Source organism: Hetaerina americana, unplaced genomic scaffold, assembly GCF_022747635.1.
Source record: "Hetaerina americana unplaced genomic scaffold, ioHetAmer1.1.p SCAF_5, whole genome shotgun sequence".
In the NCBI taxonomy this organism is placed as follows: Eukaryota; Metazoa; Arthropoda; class Insecta; order Odonata; family Calopterygidae; genus Hetaerina; species Hetaerina americana.
Genome location: NW_027287095.1, coordinates 6,586,906 through 6,607,072, shown reverse-complemented (window position 1 = coordinate 6,607,072; position 20,167 = coordinate 6,586,906). Strand labels below are relative to the sequence as shown.

Below are 20,167 nucleotides of genomic sequence, written 5' to 3'. Positions count from 1 at the left end.
GTAGCCTCAACTCTTTGCTATTTTTACGCGGTCCAAGCAGAGACGCATTCTTTTCTCTCTCTCAAAAAAAAGAGCAGCGTTTGAAACCATTGCTTTAAAGCTACCGAAATTCCATCGCTCCAGGACACTCTCTCTCTCTCTCTCTCTCGGTGGTATGAGAGACTTTTAATTTTAAAGCTTTTTTTTAAACATCCCTTTGTCGTTAACCCACCGCCGACATTGCACCTTGCCCACATTGCAGTCCACGGAACGCATTGAACATTAATTACTCTAATTAAATTCAAAAAGGCAAATGGCGTGGCAAATGAACTTTTGTTGTCTCGACGCACAGTGAGTCCCTTTTGCGCACAAAATTGTTCTTTTCTTTGGTGTCATTCCACTGAAATTTCCCTCATTATTTCTATCCATACCGATCATAATTGAATTTAATTTTAAAATAAACCACTGAAATTGACCATCCGTTTTCCTGTTTTCACAGTCCTTGCAGAATAATCTAAATTGAATAATCTTTCAGCGTACTTTCATGCTTTATTCTACAAATGACTGATATAAATGAATAACCTACAGTGACGCAATTCCACTGGATAAGCCAGTAAGATTATCCAGTGGAATAATTCTATTGTCAGTAATTCATTATGTTCGATTTCCACCACATCACGCCTGGAACTACTCAATTTGACTCATATTATCTTCCGATTTTCCTAATTTGTGAGAAAGCTTTCGATACAGTTAAGGCAATAATATACTGATTTGACCCACGTGTACTTAGGTCTATATGGCCATTTATAGATAAATTTCAAGGAGATATCATTTTTTTTTTAATTTATCATGCCAAGCAAACTCATTTTTAATTTTATTCGTGGTATTTAAATTCTCTGACACCAAATTGCACTAGACCGAACTTATTTCATAAATCTTTGAAATATATACTTAAGCAACTCATAAGTAATCTAAGCATATTTATTTTTTGAAAGTGAAATACCGACACTTATTGACGAGTAGAATGATTGCGCATTTTCGAATTAACTACTTACCACACTAAAAGTCAAAATAGCATTCGAGTCTTTATAATTTCTATCAGGGGAAAATTTTACAATCTTTATTTCGCAAAAAGTGTATTGTGTTAGGAATAGGATCTGCTAGGAAAGATTAGTTGGAGAATTCTGATTAACGGGGGACCGCTAGGGTTTTCGCCATTCAGCTTCTCTTTCAAAGAATCCGGTAGTTCTCTTGGTGCTCTCCGCACTGAAAACGTTGAATTCAGTGACTACATCTATTATTTAGATCTGAGGACTGATGGGTCTACATCAATTTAGAGTTGTAATTTTTATGACTGGAGTTTTTCAAACCTTTAAAAGTAAATTTTTACGTGCATACACAAGAATACACACACGTGTATGCACACATATTATGCTTGAGCCTTTTTTAGAGAAACTGCTCGTATTAAACTTGTTTTACTCTATTTACACTTTGAAGAAACAGACGAAAACTGTCATTTTTTGAGAAAAGAGTATGAGGGTAGAAGAAGGCTTTTCAAAAAATGTGTATTCCTTATGATGTAGAATACGTGAATGTCACTTTACAAAGAAAAATAATGCGTTTTCCTTGATAAAGACCGTTTGAGCACCACCTAGTGAGATAATTCGAGTAGCAGTAAAATCAACTATTTTGCTTTCAAAAATATTTCTTCATTCGAATGATACGAAATTTAATATTTTTAGCGTAAAAATGTAAGTACATACAACCCTCCAGATTTCTTTCAAAATATTTCATTATTTTCCCCATAATTTGAAATTTTTGTAAAAATAACCAGACAAACTGCAGGTTACTTGCCTCTTAGATGTTATCAGGTAAAACCTGGTCTAAAAAAGTAAGAAAGGGACACTGAAAATGTCTTTTGATGAATGAGTATTTTGAGTATTGAGCATTACTATGAATGCGTATTTTGGGATAAAAATTCATTAGTTAAATATTTTATTCTGAAGGGTATGTGTATGCATTATGTATGAGTGTGTATGTGTGTGTGTGTGTTTTAAATATATTTCTATATATATATATATATATATATATATATATATATATATATATATATACACACGCACACACAAATCAAGTCAGAACTGGCGAATAAAAACACAGAAGCACACAAAAAAGAAAATAAACTTACACGTTTTAAAACTTTTGGTGGTAAAGCCACCTTTCTCAAGGAAGAGAATGAAGGAACAGTTCCTACCTTTTCCTCTTTGAGAAAAATGGTTTGACCACCGAAAATTCGAAAACGTGTGAGTTTCTTATCTTTTATGTGTGCTTCTGTGTTTTTGTTTTTGATCGCCAGTGCTGACTTGTTATTCATTATTGTTCACCTCCGTAAGACTTTCACATAAGTTATATATATATATATATATATATATATATATATATATATATATATATATATATATGTATATATGTATGTAAACACAGATGTAGATTTTTAAAGCATATAAACACAAAGAAAGGACACTGATATTTGTCGAAGGCAATAAAATATCTTAGGTAAGCGGCGTAAGAGAATGAGTATAGAATGGAGAATTTATGACGAGGAAAGTAAGGATTTTAGAGGAGATACTCAGCCCTACTCTTTCTTCTCTCCGCGCTGTTCCTCACTCCTCCCACTCCTCAAACCTCTTTCTCAAAATGTCCAATCCAGGAGTCGAGATCCTCCACCCTTCGCCTCGCACACGCGTTAGCTGCCCCTCGACTCCACCTTCTCCTTTCAAATCCACTCTCTCCCATTTCTCCCTCTCCCTTTCTCCCTCCCTCCCTTTCACTCAATTTCTCTCCCCTTTTTTGAGCGTTCCACCGAGTGAACTTCCGGCAGGAAGCAATTCCAAAGGCGTGCAAATCCGGTCCCTCTTCCGCACCACCTTCGCCCTCACCCCTTCCACACACCCCCCTTCACCCTTCAACCCATCTCCAACCCCTTCCCTCACTCTCTGGATACCCCCCTTAACTTCACCTCCTCACCCTTCCCCACCGTACACCCTTCCGTCCCCCTTTACCCACCTCCTACCCTTGCAGCTTACTCCCTCTCCACCTCGCACCGCAAGGGCACAACTCTCTCCACGTGTCCCTCGAGTCCTCCTTGGGGCGTATAGTGCTCTGATGCACCCATGTTTGCGCTTCGGTTGCCCTCTCAATCCGCGGATCCCCCGCGGTTCCAATTGGACCAGCCAATCATATCCCGACAGAACGCGGACTTCCGGGACCGCATAGGTCGACATTCATTCCGTTCCCCCGGGCATGCACGTGCAATCTCCTCTAGGGAATGCCACTACCGTGAGTTGCGGTCAGAGTATTGGCCTAACCGCTAGTCTCTTGTTTTTGCGCCAAGTGATTGGACGTAACGATGCCATGTTGGTGATCGTCAACATTTAATGATAGATCTGCAATTGCTGAGATATATTTTTATTTCAACTTTACATCGTGTCAAAGTTATTTTTGCTTCTAGGATAGTCAAATAAATTTCACATCGTGTCAAAGTTATTTTTGCTTCTAGGATAGTCAAATAAATTTCACCGCGTGTTTTCAAACTTACCCTTTTAACTCTGGAAAACCCTTGAAAGGTGTACCGGGCCAAAATAATTCAACTCTCAATGTGTCGCACACTCGGTGAATTCATCCAATCCTTGGTCCATATTCCCTAGTTGGGTTCACTTTCATTGTAATAGAAGGATAACATAAGGTAATTTTCGCAATTTAATTGAATTAAGACCTCTGATCATTACGCGCTTTGTTGCAACTGCGGCGCGTGTATCAATTGGAGTCTGAAATTCACTGATTTAATCCTTCAATTGTGGTGAAAGTTGAGCATTTTCATAAAAAACGCATTAGACACAGTTATTACTCTGCCTCTCGAATAACGCGTTTCCAACGAAGTGGTCGTCATTCTTTTTTGGCAAAGTTCTGTCGTGGTCATGTAAAAATTTCACCTACGTAGTAGAGTGTTTGAAACGTTTGGCAAATGTTTCCCATGAAATCCACGGGTGAACTTTCCCTATGCTTCCATATGTTATTGCCGCACGAGAATGTACCTACTTTTCTAGTAATTCGAGATTGGATGCATGAATGCTTTCATCTATCGTACCATTTTATTCTCAAATATTTTCTGCTTTGATGACCCATATTGTTAATTACCAATTTTATTCTGTCTTTGTATTATTAAACTCATTCTGTCGGTCGTGTGAAAGTTGTTCTTGCGATCATGTTGTCTCAAAGCACATTCAATGTTTTCATTGCACGTACTCCGCCTATCTCGAAAATTGACGATTTCTATTGACGCATGCCTTTATAGTGCCGTCGATATGCCAAGTAAGCCAAGAGACCCGCTAAATGCGATTTTGACGATATAAACCATAGTCTTTGGCTGGTGTTTAAGGTGAAATTGAGGACGTATGATACCATTTGAATTGATAAATGCCTATTTCCTCCAGGGATTAGACTGAGACCTAGTACCACCATACTATTAATCTCCACCCTCCTAATGCTTCCGATTACGAGATAGCTACCCGCGGATAAACTTTGTGGACAGAGAGATTACCACACAAGCCGAAGCCCAAGAAATCGAACCCGTCTCTAAATGACCCATTGACCGAACCCTTATCTGAATTGGGTAAGCGAGGGAGAGGGCGGAAAAGATTAGGCATGTTGGACGAATGAATGGTGGCCACAATTATTTGTATTGTATTGTGAAGTTTAGTGGTGTTTAGGGCCGTATTAGGCCAGGCTTAGAAATCTAGCAATGGACAGCAATCTCTGCGTCCGTCGAAAACCTAACTAACGAGTACACTAGGTATTAATTGTGTTTAAAACAAGAAATGGTGGATATTGACGCAAACAGTGAAGCCAAACTGTTTGTTAGATAAAAAATAATACGTAGTTCCTCAGCCTTAATCTTCATTCGTTAAATGAAGAACACAATGTATTTTTCCACTCTTCTTTATTTTGGTACAACTAGTTTCAACGCGTAGGCGTCATAAAGAGGTACCTGATGATGACGCCTAACCGTTGAAACTAGTTGTACCAAAATAAAGTGCAATGGAAAAAAACATTGTGTCCTTCATTTAACGGGCATGAACTTCCACAAAGTTGAGCCAGAAACCATCTAATTCGTTATTTTCCTTATGATTCAATCCCAGCCCTATTTACCTCAGGGTTGCAGTCACTAGGTATTTGCCATGAGGTAATTGTAACATCCCCGCAAACCACCATGGGCAATGTATGTATAGTGGGAAGCAGGACAATGAGAGCAGCTGGTAGGTTTCTGGCCAAGGGTGAGGAAAAAGGAGTAGACGGGATTTGATTTGCGACACCTGACTTAGCAAACACAGTGGAGAGGCAGTTGCGATGATAGCATAAACTGTTCCTCATTGGGGAAGTATATCTCGATACCTGTTCCTTAATTTCTTCACCATTAATTCTTTGCTTCATTTTAGATAAAAAATGTAAGTTTAAATTGAGTGGAGTTTGTCTGTTATAAAATATTGAGGAGAAATATGCATTTTATCAGTGGTACCTGCCTACGTGCGATTTAATAATGAATATATATAATTAGGTCGCAGGTCGTATACTAGTGGAAGTTTTAAGACACATAATCGTAGACATTTTGACAACACAGTATGTACAGCTCTCACCGCAAGATATATCGTATTTTAACCAATGGGAATAAAACCCGACGGGAATAAATATGCAAGTAGAAGCAGGCAGCACAAATCGCGAGGCACATGAGTAAACTTGGACACATCGGTAGATTAAGACCGCCAAAATATAATATGAGAAAGAAACTGTGTCAGGATTAAATTGCTCGCAAAATTTGCGATTATAATTGCACACCGCTATGTTCTCAGGCCCTACTAATTTCCCTGCTTATAGTATCCAATTTGAATGTAAAATATGCATCACGACCACCTCACAATCCCTTGTATTTGCATAGGATAAAAAAGGTGGTGTCACAACATCCCCAACACACCTATCCTTGAATGCAGTGAGGGTATGAACGATCAATTTGCCTACTCAGGAAATTAATCCCCCCCCCCCTGTTCCCAAAATCCTGGATTCCAGAAATGCAATAAGCGTTTGCCGAAAGTGTTGTTGGGGTGCGCCGAGAGAACTGATGTAAGTAGATGAGGGGAGAGGAACTTTGGGTGAGCGTCGAATCGTTATATTGAAGTGTGACAATTGGCCGTAGACGCTCCACCCTGTCACTGCATGAGGGTGTACCTACCACCACAAATCAGACCCTCGGAGAGCCTCGGAATTTGACATTTGAAGCATGGGAATCTGTCATTATTTCTCAAGTCCCTTTCTCGTCTATTGAACTCTCCTTCGGAATCGTCTCTGTTCGTCACTTTCCATTCCACGGTGGCGTCGTTCCCATAACCAAAGCGGCGGTACCCCCCCCCCCCTCTTTCCCACCCGCTTTCGATGCAGCACTCCATCGGCAATCTTCCTCTCCCCACCCCCTGTGCTCTGGAATTGCATCTACGCGATGGATATCCGTCTCGTTCATTGGGATTTATTCGCGCCCTTTCCCTCCCTCCTTCCCATCCTCCCAACCGCGAATCGCGTTGGCTGACAGGAATTGATCGCCGTGCACAAATTTCGATTTATCAGGAATTCCTTCCTTGGCTTCCAACGTCCCAAAGTGATCGCTGATTGGCTGAACTGAGGCGCTTGGCTCACTGTACGTTAGGTTTATCAACGTGGCTGTCGTAAATCTGCGACTATGATTTCGTATGCGTTGAAAGCCGAGCTGTAACTGAATTATTGTCCTCCCCGCAGTCATAGTGTTCAACTACGTAGATTAATTCACTGACATTGCATATTTGTAATACGAATATCACGTGGTTCGTGGAATTAGACATACGCATAAGGAAAAATTACTCTCGTAAGTTAGGCCCTATGAGTTTTGTTGGCTAATCCATTAAACATGTGTCGCCACATGTTAGGAGTTTCATCATCATAAACTAAAAAACATTTTGGGTTTCATGAAATTAAAAAAATAATCAGGATGGCAGGTGATCCAACAGTAATATTTTAACTCATCAAAGTATTATTATGTATTACACATTAATAAAATGCTCTCTTATTAGTGATTGCAGGTAGAGGATTGCAGGATTCCGTAGCCTATGTACCTCAAATATTTGTCAAAAAAATTTTACATATATATATACCCACACACACACATATATAAATATATATAAATAAATATATATATATAGTACAATACACAGTAACACACAATATAGAAACACAAAAAAAGAGAACACTCACACGTATTTTCTTGATATTTCGACGGAAACAATCCGTCTTCCTCTGAAGATATAGAAGTAATCATTACTTCTATATCTTCAGAGGAAGACGGATTGTTTCCGTCGAAATATCAAGAAAATACGTGTGAGTGTTCTCTTTTTTTGTGTTTCTATATTGTGTGTTACTGTGTATTGTACTATTCGGCACTTCCGTGTTACGTCTACGAAAGCATATATATATATATATATATATATATATATATATATATATATATATATATATATATATATATATATATATATATATATGCCATGTATGAATGCTTTTGAGATTGGGTGAGGAGAATTATAATTTAAGTTTGATAAACGGAATCACAGAGATTTTGCTCAGTTGGAGAAAAATGTTAAACAGCATAGCATTTCACAGGAAGGCGTTTTTCAAGATCTTGTTTTGCATGCAATTAATTGTTTTTGAATAAATTGTCTTCTAATGAAATTAATCGAATACTCTGTTATAATAATTTATCACCGGTTACCTCCAAGGATGAAGGGTTGAAGTCCACATTGAGTACAATTCTAAGTTACAGGTATATATTAAAAGTTCTCAGGTATTGAGTATCTTAAAATCAGTTTCTACTACTTCTCGCTTCGTAAAATTAAAAGATGTTCTGCTCCATTATTATTGGCGGAGGAATTTTTGCTATTATAAATTTGGGTGAAATCCAGATTGAATTTGATTTTAATTAATGATTACCGCTAATCGTACTAAATCATAATTTATGATTACATTTTGTTGCTATTGGAATAAATGGTTTTATTAATTCAAAAGGATTTCTCAGTAATTGGAAATCTTGGCGTGAAATAATTGTGTGTCGAAAGAAAAACAGCATATAAAACTCGTGAAAGCAGTGAAAATGCCTTCTCATATTTCAACACTCGCGTTGGCCAAATCGGACGGGAATTAATGATATTTGGAGTGACTCCCCGTCTGGGGCCAAATATGAATGCAAACTATCAGCTCTCATAACTCTTTACTGTCCAGGCGAGGGTTATGACGAACTCGGGGGTCGTGGTGAGGGGTTTATTTTTCTGTGGATGCGTGCGTGGGCCGCAGTAACGGAGAGCCTAGTATGGTTTGGCTTGATGATGAGGAATGGCTTCGCGAAACGCACATCCGTTCTCTTTTCATTTCCATTCGCGCAGTCGCATCGGTCAACGCGTTGGACACGCAATTCGAACGCCACGAAAAAAATAACACGTTAAATCAGGTACCGTGCTTTTGTTTTCCATTTGGTGAGGAGGAAAGGCGGGGGGAAATGAACGGCGTGATTAGATCTTCAGGGCGATCCTTCAGCTGTGATTTTTATCTCAGCCTCCTCCGGTTGAACATATGGATCCGTGGCTCATTCTCGCTCAATCGCAAGCACTGCTATTTTTACAAGTACGTATTGTCCCGGGAGCCACCGCGAACACTGTGGCAGGGTGTTCAGTGAACAACCATCTGGGTGATTGGTGATTTTTTACCTTAAAGGTGATGTTTTATCTTCTGGCAGCTCGAATTTTTGTTATTAGTGATGTTGGTTACTCTCGCGGTCACGACCTTTGTGAGTATTAAAAGAACTTCTTAATTTGGTCTTCTCGGCAGTCATTTGTTGCTGAATTTGTTCTTGTTTTCTCGCCTACCAATATAAATCGGGGTTATAATACTTTATTCTTTGTCATAATTCAATTCCCTTCAATTGCACAATCATAATGCGATCTTGCGATTCTTATCCAATGGGTTGGTTAATTCTTGCGTCTAAATCTTCTTGCTTCTCTTGTCTCTCAATCCGGGATATCCGTAATAATGACCCACTCTAGTGTAGATCTCGTTTAATTCCAAAATTATATCCTTTTATTCCAGAGTCTCAATTACTCGACTCATAATTACGGTGAAATCTAAATCAATGCTAAATAGCTGGCTTTGTGTCTTCGTTGAGTTTTCTTCGAATTTTTACCACTTTTCGTTTGAAGGCCCAACTTTTCTTGGATGGATAGCTCCTCGGCAGTTTTCATCGTGATTTCCCCATTTTGTTCCCGATGTTAGTGTGACTCCAAGTAATTCACTTCGTCAACCATATTTATGTCTAGTCCTCCGAGTCTATAGATGTGCGTATTGATTTATTTTCCGAGAAAGTAATTGCTGTGGATTGTTTTGTAGGTTTAAGTGAATTCCCCACTTAGCCAATACACCAGAGACCGATATTTGTCGATATCGCTTAATAATTAATTATATCGCCGTAGATGACCGAATAATCGTCAAATAAGTATAATATTTTGCTCGTTATTTTATAGTTGATTTCAATGAGAAAAATGAGCGCGCAAATCGTGATTTCATTGAATTAATTACTTCGATTCCTCTCACTCTCCGACAGATAGACATACCAATTAACAAATAAGAAAATTCTTCTATCACATTTTCTATTCACCCTGATTGTTTTTAATTATACGATGATTTTCTTTGATGAAAATGCAGGGGAATCCTTCAAAACAGTTTAAAATAAATTTAGAGGAAATCAATTAACTGCCGTGATTATAATTAAATTCATTTTCTTTAGTAGCTAAGTTCGGGTGTTACTAATTTCAAAAATATATTCTGAAGCTAGATACGGTTCTTGAATTAGATAATTTTTTTCGGTGCGAAAAGATTTTTGTGATTTTTTTATATTTTTCCAGCTGTGCAATCGAAAAAAATTAAAACATAACGAGGAAACTATTTCCAATTGTTTTGTGTCGAGATGTAAATGGTAATTTATGAGGCTAAATAAGAGGTCGGTTGTATAAGCTGGGAAAAGCGTGTCCTTCAGGTAGGAGAAAAATAATTGTTTTTGATGGTAATTACGTAGACAATAATCCTTGCAAATGGTGTACTTTGATGAGACTTATGTGCCGATGAAAATATATTTGAAAAACAATAGCAAAATGCTTAAAGGTTTTGCTACTCAAGTTTCCCTCAAAGGTTTCTTCCAAGTTCCCACAGAAGTCGCTCTCGAGGACCAAAAGACGAAGAAAAGGGTTAATAAGCTTTCCGTGTAACAATGGGCGGGGTGGAAACGGTATTTAAATTCAATTCATGCTCCCACAGCTTCAAAGAGCCAAGGGGAGAACGATGTTATTCCATTTATTCATCAATTTCTCCGTTTAAAATTTTTGGTTCCCAGGTGTTAAAACAATGCGTGACAAATTATTCAGGGATAGACCCGAAATTTTCCCAGAGAGAGTTGAACTAAGTTTCTCAGAAAACTATGGACGACGAAAACATTCAGCTACATAAAAATTAAGAGACGCTAAGCACAAAGGACCTGTATTGTGTGTGTGATAAAATAACGCTAAATTAAACATTTTTTAATTGGTCATTAATTAGATTTAATATTCATGGGTATGAAATTTTAATATTATAAGCTGCTGTTCTCTTAAACACCTTTTAAAAGAGGAAATCCGAAAATTCTGCGTGATATGTTAATCTTTCCCGCCGTAATATTCATTCAATGAGTGGCGTGCCAGGAAATGTACCAGGCAGGCTCAAGCTATCAGAGTAATCCCATGTGACTCTACCTCACGTGCATGTTATCACAACGTGCTAATGACTCGCTTTGAATATTTATCGCCGTTCATATATTATTATATTATAGCTACGTTTAACCGTGGTATTATTCTCCGTACATTCCTTTTCAGCCACCGGAAGAGCTTAAGAAAATAAATTCGCGGTCACCCATTCTGCGAAAATATTTATTTTAACGCATACTACGTGTGTTCATGTACGTGTTTGAAATGAATCATTATATTCCCTTACTTAAAATCATAAGAAAACGTTTTAATCACAATAACTCTGCGAGCCAAATATTTATGCTCAAACTGTTTGTTAAAACTCACTTTAATTTTCAGATTTAAGACTATATCTCAAACTACGCTGTAAAGTCACATTAATATTTTTCAAAGGGTCTTGCGTTGGAGAAGTTAAGCAATAAATGCGTTTAGAAATCGTAAAATCTCATTTCCAAGGAAAGAAATGACACTTATGCATTAGTTTTAAGTTCGAATGAATTCCATATGTATTGGGTGAAAAACGTATCCAAATTCGTCGCTGAAAGTACATGGATGGCACTTGGGCTCGCACCATTTCAAGCCTGCTCATATGAGCATCACCTCACCCATTAAATCCCCTACGATCAAGATAATCTACACCACTCTCTTTCCCAAAGACGACGCGTCATCTTCCTTCCTCATAGTTTCTACTAAACACCTCAAAACTTGTATTAACTGATTATAATTTCCTCTTAAACAAATCTTCTTTCTACCTTCAGTCCAAGCGTCAATTGCTATGCTCATTCGTATGCTCCAAACTGATGCCCAACCTCTTAATGGGTAACTTAGGAAACACTTTCCTTTCCGCAAAAAACCTCACAGCACTTCAATGGACCCAAGACATCGATGACTTTTTTCTCCTTTGCGACAATAATGTGAATCGTCTTTATGCCTTAATTTCAAGTTTTAGCTCATTTTCATCCATAGAAATCACCTCCATTTCTGGCGCCACTAGATTACATTTCTCGACAGTTTTATCCCCGATTCACTTTCCTCGAGAAGCCATGAAATTTGCAACAACGCACCCAGTTTAAACAGTCTCAACTTACGCTATACGCTACTTAAACCTTTTGGATATCTGGAATATCTTTTTTTTAAATCTCCTTCCTTCCACCAATTACTCATCACTCCCCAAAAGTACGACACCGAAATAATTATACTTGTATTCATTGATAGAATACAGTGAATCCACATTCTCCATATTCTTTCATTGTCCTTCTGCATACGACTCACACACCTCCACAGCATCGTAGGTATTATCAGCTTGTTGTCAGATCCCTCCATCGGTTACCACCGCCCTGCAGGCACCTCCCCTGTGAGGCTTGCCCTTTCATCCCTTCCGCTCTCTCCCTCCCCAATCCCTCACATCTTCATCTCGTCTCTCTACTCTGCTTCCGCACCGACTGTCTCCCCAAAAATGCCATCCAGATCCTCAATTGCAACATTCGCCTCTCCTATGTTAGAGAAGGTAAAACTTCACTTTCCAACCGCATTATTAAACACCGCTTTCCAAACAAACCTGAATCCATGACCACCACCAATCCTATTACCGTGCGTTGTACCCTATGCCCTACAATTCGATCACTGGATTTCTCTTTCATCCAAGAGTTTCACAACGATTTCGCGCCCAACATGGAAGTAAGGGCCCGCGAGTCGTGTACGTATACCTGGGCCGTGCAGTACTACAATGTTCAGATTCCAAAAAAATACAAAATCTTCTTCCATCCTCCCCCACCCCACCCTCTCTCCTGCCATCCACAAACCTTCTTCTCCCTTCAGCCATCACATTTCTTCTGTTGACGCAAGGCGCAAGATCGCCGACGAAATGAATCCCACGGCCATGTGAATATTCTTTTCTCCATGCATTTTATGTGGGTGCCTACCGAACCCCAGACTTTCTTTGCGACTCCGAGGGAATTTTTTTGGCCTCAAGTTGTTTGTAGATGCGACCATCGGGATAAAATACCAGAGATTGTACACCGACGCAGAGCGGTTGAAGTACGATACTCTTTTTTCCCTCGCATAAAAGGATTTCAGGCATTAGAGAATTGAACCCAAGCACCCGCATGAATTTTCTTAAAGGTTAAAATTTGCTGATTTGCATAACACAGCATAAGCATATGTATATGCTATTTCATTAACTCTCCTTGTTTGCTTATAGGCTAAACGTTGTAGAAATTTGACGATTAAGATTCATAAAAGAATTTAGAACACTAATTTTTCCAACCCATATTACAAAAAAAGCCGTGGTTTATATTAAACAGCATCTATACCATCGGGTGATAATACAGTGTTGGTGACATTGCAGATTTTCGTAATATAAGAGTAGAATTTAATGATTTTAAATATAAATACTAATTCAATAATCTCAGCATATTAATAAAAATTTAAAGTCTATTTATTGTTATGGTAAAATTAAATGCATTTTAATCAATTTTGAGTAGTTAGCAGGAAGTAAAAAATTAGGTCCCACCGAGATTTGAACTCGGATCGCTGGATTCAAAGTCCAGAGTGCTAACCATTACACCATGGGACCGCGAATCTGGAGGGCGCTTCATATGAAAGTCAAAATGCGGGTACATATTCTGAGTGATTTTATACCATCGTAAAGCCTGCAAAGGATAACAAAATACGCATTTTTAGTCATAGAATCCCCTGAATAAAATGCAGCTCCTCCTCGGAAACGAGGGGATTTGTAGATGGGCTTTTCATTTTAGTATAAAAGAAAGGATTCGCGAGTTTTACTGAGCGAGATTTTTTCTGCTGCCAATTATTGGAATATCATCATTAAGTTTAGGAGAAGGTTAAATTTATTTTGGATGATGACTTGGACAGACACAGTTTTTCTTTCGAAATTTAAGAGTTACTATGAAATCGTTCAACTTTATTTCCATAGTTTTAGTTTGATTGATGTAGAGACTTTAATTTCCCACCCACTGCTATCTCCTACGGTCCAATATGCATGCAATGGTGGAGAATTAGAATAGCTATGTCCGAGCTTAGTTCAACCGCGAAACTACGACTGGTTTTCCCGCAAGCCATTAATATTTGGCGAGAACAACTCATGTGCCATTAATACATTACTTCACGGGACCGCCCCTTCAATAATTCATCTTCGGCGCGCGCCGCCGCGAGCTGTCTGGGGTGATTTTCAGTTCAGTTTAGTCGCAAACCATTGAAACTGTTCATTTTGAATCATAAATTGCTTGAGAATGATCCACGTGCTTCGTTTCTCCTAGCTGCTTTGCCTATTACAATCCACTTTTGTCCCGTCTCCCTTGTAATAGTTACTTCACTAGTACCGTGATAAAACAATTTTAAATGACCAATGGCGAAAAAAACATCCCATTTCATTCAATGTACTTATAATCTTAAAAAATTACATTTCTGGTTTTAATTTATTTCTTATTTTTTTGTAGATAAATATTAAATCGGTAGTTGTATTTGGATGGTCAACTCGAGGGAAATAATCTATGAATCGTACCATCAAACTTCATAAAGTAATCTTTCAGATGGAGAGTTAAAATTTAAATATTTGGAATCCAACGATGATATTTTGATCGTTGTTTATTTTAAATCGTGTTTTTGACACTAATTAACAGTTCTTGTTGATTATACAAATTTTTCTGTCTGAAATATCTATCCACCATTATTATATCATGCAATGAATTCTCTATAAAATAATCGTTTCGATTGGTTTTTTAACCACCATGTTTTTAGCATGTGGCCTCCATTTAATAAATATGAATGCCAATAAATAATCTCGATCTAAGAACATAGTGGATTTCATTGTTTATATTTAAATGAAATTGAAATTATCTACTTAATCGAGCATCTAATAATTTCTCCATAACATATGCGATGAAAATGTACCAAATGTACGTCTTGCTAAAGCTCCCTGATATTTTTCTCAGTGCAATGAATGGAGTTCACAGAAAACTAAAAAAGGCATTAGGAAAATAAGCCCGAATGACTGGGTGCGAATAATTGAGTGACGCACGCCGTCGCGTGATACCTCCGTCCAACTTTTTTATGTGACAACAACAGTTGGCACGGCAACGCTAATGTTAGGTGCATATAGGAAAGAAGCCTTCAACGGAGTGAGGTCCGACCAAAAACTTCTGTCCACTCCGCCGTTCACTTCCGAAGGAGCCAATCCCGCTCTCCAATGGGAGCGGGATTGGCTCCTTCGCCTGTTGTATTGCGCACTCCCCTTCGGCCCGGAAGTCGTAAAAAGCATCGGCCTGCGACATCTCAACAGGCTCAAGCGGGAGGAGATTTTTAAGGCACGTGACCGGATGTGACCCTCCTTGCCCTCGCTCTTTGGTCACCACACCTCCTCCACTCCACCCCCGACGGCTCCGCCCCTTTCTCCCCTTTTCAAGTCTCCGCAGCATAATGATATGGTGTATTTTTAAGTCGAGAGTATCACCGGCGCTTAATCTGTGCTTGCTTGGAACTTGAAACGTGCTTTCAAACGCTTGCTATGCAAAGGTAAGTGTGGATCGTAATGGTGCTCCATGTTTCTTGCTTTGCAGCGAGCGTCTTCAGCAGTCCTTTTCTGACACTCCTCCACAATCGATAATATTACATACATTACAGATTACCGATTGTAAATTCGTAGACTGGTACTTCAGGCGATGATTCAAGTTATTAATAATTACAGTCAACCAGATCTGTAACCAGCAAAAATGGCTGAGAAGCAATTGCCACCCGAACTTTCGATCGATATGTTGTGATAACTTTGGCTGACCGATTGATAAGATATATATGCAGTGAATTATGATTTATTTTTCTGGTCTTTAACACCTCTCTGACCTACAACAGCTATTACAAAAGTATGACTGTGAATAGTTGATGCATTATGCGTAATTATGGTATTTCATTGCTCAAAAAAAATTGGTAACGACAAAATTAATTTCCTATGAAAAAGGTACCTGTCCATAAATGTATAACTTCTGGCGGTAAGTACCAAGAAGAATGTTCGTGTGTAGACGAAATTACTTGCTTATTTTAAATGTCTCATGTTTTTCGAGGGATATTATCGCCAATGTCACAGCTGCGAACAGTTCATTAGAATTATGATTAGCCGAAGAATGTTCTTCAATTATTGCACGTAAAAATTGTACGTTCTCATGTTATCTATGAGTGAAGGCACATTTATTTATGGATGAGTGACGCATAAAATTCGTTGTAAAGTTCGATTAACTTTACTATGCAATTGACTTAATCTTAACATCGTAACTTAAGGAATAGGTCATTAAGACTAGAGAAACAATTAAAACCTGTTTTATGTGGTCTCTCAATTACTTTTCAACATTAAGCATGCCCCGTATAACGAGCGACCATCAAGAAATTTTCTAACCTGGAAATGCAATTGAATAACGAAATAGTCATAGAAGGGTTATCGCTGTGTGAAGAGCAAAGTCGCCATTTTTTCCGTCTGAAATGGAATTCCACCAAGTCTAGAGCTCAACCGTATGCGATTTCCTGGCTGGATGAATACATTGAAAACGGAAGGAAATAGGGCGGTTCATATGGCTCGGTGCTCAGTTAGCTAAGAGCCATATTTTTTAAATACACAAAAAGCAGTGATGCATTTTAAAATGAAAATATTCGAAAGCATTCGACGAAATTGGGAGATCGAGAGTTCGGGAAAAAATTTCCCGATTTTCATGGGAACCGTTTCGGAAATTGCTGCCCGAATGTTTATTCCTTTTGCCTTTTCTCCGAGACCACTCCTCCCGTTCCTGTTGGTGCTGCCGTCGACACCACCTCCTCTCTTGGGACCACATTCCCTCCGTGACGTCTCCCTCATCTGTGGCCCTCGGCCCTCAAGGGTAGGGAGAAGCGAGGGAATGCCAGCCCAAGGGGGGCTAGGGGATTATAATTTATAAATTCACTGAGCGGTTTTATTTAATGATTTTTTATTCAAACTTGAGAAATGTAAGAATCTCATTTTTGCCGCATATAAAAATTTAAAAGTTAATTCTATATTTCAGGTAATTTTTGGAACGCAGGACTTATTATTGTTGTCGGTAGTCTACCGGTTAAGGTAGGTTTTTGATGGAAGCAAGACACCGAACGGTACAGCGGCAATTTCCTTGCCTCTCCTAACATAACACAACCCAACATCCAGGACTACAATCCCTCTTTCATTCCGCATAATTCCTTCCTCTAGCATCCCAATCCTATTCATGCCACTTCCTCGGTTTCTCAACCTACATATACAGTCTTCAATAGCCAATTTTCAATTAAAATGCTCTGTATCGATCTTATCTACCTCCTCCTACGAAGGGATATTTTTTCAAAAAATACCTCTCTACTCATCAAAAGTACTTTCTCCTCCTCAAGATCGCATAATTTTAAAATGTGATAATAGTGTGTTTGAAACGAATTTATTGCCAATATATACCTGTACACTATTAATACTATTTATCTCCTTTGCGTCAACGTTCATATCTATTTTGGTATCTAATTGTACGAGGAAAAAATGGCATTTTAAATTTCTCCGTTCTACAATCTATCTCCCTGATTTACGTTCGTGATTTGAACTTTCATAATAATTCTAGTCCTGTAGCACAAAGTTTGCTATTTATTTCTTAAGCTTTGAAAACACTAAGTGCTCTAGATGCCAACTGACGTTTCCATCTGAAAGTTAGAGCCTTTTGACGATAACGTTTTTGAGAACATTCCGTCGCTTGGTCACAACTTGTGTTGTTCATAGTGACTCGAAAATTTTCCTCAGGAAAAAAATGGAATTAACTCGTAAGCACTTTCGTGCGATGATTTTTTATGACTTTCGACGTGGATTATCAAGACAGGAGTGCATCGATCAACTTACTTCCACTTTTGGTGATAAAGCCCCATCCTTTACCACTGTGAAACGCTGGTTTAACGAATTCCATCATGGCCGCCGTCCGCTCAGCGACGAAAGCCGTGAAGGTCGTCCAGAATCAGTTTTTGCACCACAAAACATTGATTCTGTGCAAGAACTAGTAAATAAAGATCACCGTGTGACTTATCGTGGGATTGAGGCATCCTTGGGGATTAGTATGACAAGCATCAATAAGATGTTGTATGCTCATTTAGCTCTGTAAAAAATTTGATCGTTTTGGATCCCGTATAATTTGACAAAATCTCAAAAAGATACTTGTGTTAATTGGTGAATTTAAATAGCAATCCTCGTATGCCTTGGACATCCTCGGATAAGAGAATTGCCTCAAACTTACACAGTTAATTTACCCTGTATTTTAATCTACGGTCAAATAGTGTATCCCATCCTAATTCTTTCGTTAGTGTCGTGATACTGCTATTTAGCTGCTCTACGTTGCACTCGATCTAGTTCGATGCCGTTCCTCAGTCAATTTATCCGTCGATCTTCATAAGGGAGGGGAGATGAGAGGGGGCCCGGCTGCAAGTGTGGCTGAGAGAAGAAGAACTCTGGTCTCGCGATCGAGTTTTCGAGTTACGGGGCGGCGGGTGGGTGGGCGGGGATCGTCCCAAGGGGCGTCGATCGTTCGCTCCCCTTTGCAACTTCCCAGATGCAGGGGAACATCTGCTCCTCCTCCCTTCCTCGACATCTTTCATCTGCCTCCTCTTGGTTCCTCGCCTTTTTGGTTCTCTCATGGTTAACCATCACGGCGTTACTTACTGGCTCTGGACTTCGGTGTCGATGCTTTTAAATGTCGCGAACGAAATTAATATTCTTCACGACGGACGAATTTCAATGACCTTTACGTCTCTCGCCCAATCATTCATTATAAGAGAGTCCAAACTGGGATGCATCCCCGAAAAGAGTGATCGCAGTGTCTAATTACGAACACATTTGCCGGCATTTACCCAATAGAGGTTGGTTTCCCAAAATACCCTGCCTCACATCCCCATTTCTTCTCGTAGGAAATCTTCTAGTACATTCATTCGTAGCCATTACTTTCCGGCTCCCGCTTAAATTTTTACGTGTCTGGAGACATTCCCAGGCTAGTTTTTTTCCAGAAACCTAGGTAATGTTCTAATTTCCCGCAGTAATGTTACATGAATCTATTCGCTGTTGCTTGAGTTTACGACGGATTACAACCTTGCAGCCGTAGTTGTTACTGGCTAATTTCTCACTGCTTGCACGCATGAATTTCATGAAACGAAAATAATTCGCTCTGATTGAATTATGGTGAAAATTGACCTCGCCATTGGTAGTAAAATTTCATAAATGTCTTCTCGAGTTTTACACGAGCTAAATAATAGCATGTACCGAGCAAACCCCTAGCCCATCAGAGAACTTGCGGTTCGTTCGGCCGTGGGTCTTTCTAAAACTCTCGCCGTGGACACTCGGGCCCTTCCCACTTGGGCCAATCTCGCCCCAGCCCTCGCCTCGCATCCGCTCTTCCTCCACCACTCTCCCCTCATGCCCCCGCAAATGGAGCGGGTCCTGTCACTCACTTGTTTTGCCCCTCCCTCAATTCCACTCGCCCCCTGTCCTTAAGACCACCTCCCTGACCCCAAAACGGGGGCATAAGCTTTCCATTTCGAGTGACTACTGTATCCTCCTCCCTTCGACGACAGTTATATCACGTCTTCTCGGGGGGCTTAAGGTCGTTTTTCTTCCGGGATTTGACCTTCTTTGCTCCCTTATATTACTTGTCGGAGCAGTATGATCAAAAGAAGAAATGTCCACGATGATACGATGAGAAGATCCGGCTGTGTAGAAGACGAGAATGTCATATTTCATTTTGATATCTCCGTTTTCACTTACCAAGATCCTTAGCAAGATATCTTTGTTTCAAGATGTTGTTGGATAGTGTCAATTAAAATATTTATTTATGCCTAAGGATTCTCCATGGTGGGTAATTAAAAAAAAATTAATTCAATTGATGCAGACAAGAAATATATACAGTGACGATAGAAAATTACAGAAGGATTCAGATAAGAGCTTCAATTTCCGTACAGTAATACACATAATTCTCACGAAATTTTTACTACAAATAAGGAGTACTTTATGTTATTCTTGGTAGAATAGCCCAAAAATAAAATAGTTTCATTGCTTCTAAAATGATATATTACTCTTTTTATGCCAAATGAAAAACATATATAAATATCGTAAGTGCGAATTTGTTCGCAAGCATATATTATTACATATGTGTGTGCGCAGAAATATATATTTTTTTACGAGTATGTATGTATGTATATATATATTTATATATACATATAAATATTTATATACATATACATGTATATATATTAAATATATCTCATCTGCT

The 20,167-nt window shown here is 38.9% G+C and overlaps 1 long non-coding RNA gene and 1 other non-coding gene across 2 annotated transcripts in view; one reads left to right on the top strand and one right to left on the bottom strand.

Moving 5' to 3' along the window:
• Nucleotides 1-20,167, top strand: part of LOC139694352 (uncharacterized) — a 532,868-nt gene that overhangs the window by 401,513 nt on the left and 111,188 nt on the right. The gene's annotated exons all lie outside the window — the stretch shown is intronic.
• Nucleotides 13,378-13,449, bottom strand: TRNAQ-UUG (transfer RNA glutamine (anticodon UUG)). The gene has a single exon. It is a non-coding gene; the product is annotated as a tRNA-Gln (tRNA).